Source organism: Moschus berezovskii, chromosome 3 (genome assembly GCF_049115385.1).
Source record: "Moschus berezovskii isolate FMDL1 chromosome 3, NW_MosBer_1.0, whole genome shotgun sequence".
NCBI classification, from domain to species: domain Eukaryota; kingdom Metazoa; phylum Chordata; class Mammalia; order Artiodactyla; family Moschidae; genus Moschus; species Moschus berezovskii.
The window spans coordinates 84,743,725-84,746,523 of record NC_142462.1 but is presented as its reverse complement, the minus strand read 5'-3'; the positions used below and the strand labels follow the sequence as shown (position 1 = coordinate 84,746,523).

The following is a 2,799-nucleotide window of genomic DNA, read 5'->3' as shown; positions in this document are numbered from 1 at the left end:
GTGGTATTGGAGAAGACACTTGAGAGTCCCTTGGATTGCAAGGAGATCCAACCAGTTCATCCTAAAGAAAATCAGTCCTGAATATTCATTGGAAGGACTGATGCTCAAGTTGAAACTCCAATACTTTGGCCACCTGATGTGAAGAACTGACTCACTGGAAAAGACCGTGATGCTGGGAAAGATTGAAGGCCAAAGGAGAAGGGATGACAGAGGATAAGATAGTTGGATGGCATCACCAACACAATGGACATGAGTTTGAGTAAACTCCGGGAGTTGGTGATGGACAGGGAGGCCTGGCATGCTGCAGTCATGGGGTTGCAAAGAGTCAGACACGACTGAGTGACTGAACTGAACTGAACTGACACCTTTGTCAAGATTCACAGCATCCTGTGGAATGGAAGCAGCCACACAGAGATTAAGAGCCATGGGGTTATATGTTGACATCAGTGAGGAGTGTTTGATGGGTGTGGAAGTAGAGCACACAGTGACCACCTTGTTGTATGGAGAGGGGCTCAGTTTCTAGCACAAGCTCCACACTGAATCAACAACTACCCTTCACACAAAGTGTTTCTTTTTAGAAACACCCTTTGCCAATGTCATTCTCAGGGAAGGACTCAGATTCCACACAAGAACGGTCCAGCCAGTGTTTCCAGGCTAGATTCTGAGCTGCTGTGTCAGGAACCACCTTTGTCTGTGAGACGCTTGGGATGTGTGAAGGTGCCTGACCTGAAAAGAAAAGGTTTATTTACCCGACAATCTAAAAAAAGACAGGACTAGTAGGGGGACAGACACTCCTCCTCCTGCCTCACTCAGCCACCTGCTCCATGATTCTCCACCTCATTACTTCCCTATCTTAGGGAAATGAGTGACAGGGAGGTGCCAGCCTCCTGGGCTGGTAATTATTCTGACACCAATTCTGACATGTGGGGTTTTCTCCACACCAGGAAATTTTGTGAAACCAGCTGGAGGTCCTATAATTCAATGAACTCAGCCTGACACTGGACCTGGAGGCAGCATCAGATTCCACAGGTTAAGGGCTCAGTCTGACTAGACTGCCCCTCATTTCCTTCAGTGTCCAGTCTCAAGTTCAGGTTATCACCTGTGATTCTGACAAACTTGTTTAGATGGAAGTTTCCCATGACCCTTCATTCAGTTCAGTTCAGTTCAGTCGCTCAGTCGTGTCCGACTCTTTGCGACCCCATGAATCACAGCACGCCAGGCCTCCCTGTCCATCACCAACTCACACTCATGTCCATCGAGTCGGTGATGCCATCCAGCCATCTCATCCTCTGTCGTTCCCGTCTCCTCCCACCCCAAATCCCTCCCAGCATCAGAGTCTTTTCCAGTGAGTCAACTCATCGCATGAGGTGGCCAAAGTATTGGAGTTTCAGCTTTAGCATCAGTCCTTCCAATGAACACCCAGGATTGAGCTCCTTTAGAATGGACTGGTTGGGTTTCATTAATTTGCTAGACTGGCTCACAGAGCTCCAAGAAGCATCTCATACTAGATGACCAATTTATTATAATTCATACACAGTCATGGGAGAGATACATAGGGCAAGGTGAGGGGAAAGGACAGAGTTTCTATGCCCCCTCCAGGATGTCATTCTTCCCAAATTTTCATGTGTTCACCAACCTGGAAGTTCTCTGTACTCCATTATTTTGAGGTTTCATGGCGGCTTCATTACTTAGGGATGATTGATTGAATCATCGGTCATTGGTGACTGACTCATCACCAGCACTCTCCACTCCCTAGGAAGTCAGGGGATTGGACTAAAGTATTTAACCCTCTAATCACCTGGTTTGTCCCTCTGGCAACCAGCCCCCATCCCCAGGTGGAGTCCAAAAGCCACCTAATTAACACAACAATAGACACCTTTACCCAGCTAGCTCAATTGGTAGAGCATGGGACTCTTAATCCCAGGGTCGTGGGTTCAAGCCCTACATTGGGTGCAGTTAGCATTGGGCTTCCCTTCTGGCTCAGCTGGTAAAGAATCTCCTTACAATGTAGAAGACCTGGGTTCGATCCCTGGATTGGGAAGATCCTCTGGAGAAGAGAAAGGCTACCTACTCCAGTATTCTGGCCTAGAAAATTCCATGGACTGTATAGTTCATGGGGTTGGAAAGAGTTGGACAGGACTGAGTGACTTTCACTTTCAGACACCTTTATGCTTTCACCATTTTGAAAATTCCAAGTGTTTTAGAAGCTTTTTAGCAGAAACAGGGATGAAGACTAAATGCATGCTTCTTATGGCAAATCAGCATGTCACAGGAGGGCAGTAATCAACCCCTCTATGGAGGACAACACATGTATTCATCAGTCACCTCCAACAAAGCCAAATTAGAAGGGCTTCCAGATAATTTTCCTGAAGTCAGAGGTCCCTATAAAAAGCATCTCCCTCCTTGGGTCGAGCTCATCTAGGGCAATGGTTGGTTAGCATCTGCTATGCCCCTACCCAGTAGGGAAAATGCACACTGGACAGATGGTGTGGTGGAGAGAAGGGACAGAGTTCAACAGTCACACTGATCAGTCTGACATCTTCCAAAGAAGGTGGCCAGCTTGAAGTACCTGGTCAAATCTCACCTGGGGGAGTCAAGCTGCCAAAGTGAGAATGAGCATGTAAAGAGGTGGGTCGGGGGAGAGGGAGGTATTCACGGTGAGATGCTGATGAGAGCTGCATGGAGTGAAAGAAGCCAGTAAGGGATTGTAATTCTTTGAAACAAAGTTAGAAAAAGTAAGAAAGCTACCACATATTTAATTTCATATTAAACATCACTCATTTTATGCCTGCGTAAGGA

The 2,799-nt window shown here is 46.8% G+C and overlaps 1 non-coding gene across 1 annotated transcript; it reads left to right on the top strand.

Annotated features, from left to right (window-relative positions):
• The first annotated feature begins 1,880 nt into the window (after positions 1 to 1,880).
• Positions 1,881 to 1,953, top strand: TRNAK-CUU (transfer RNA lysine (anticodon CUU)). The gene has a single exon. It is a non-coding gene; the product is annotated as a tRNA-Lys (tRNA).
• The last annotated feature ends 846 nt before the right edge of the window (positions 1,954 to 2,799 follow it).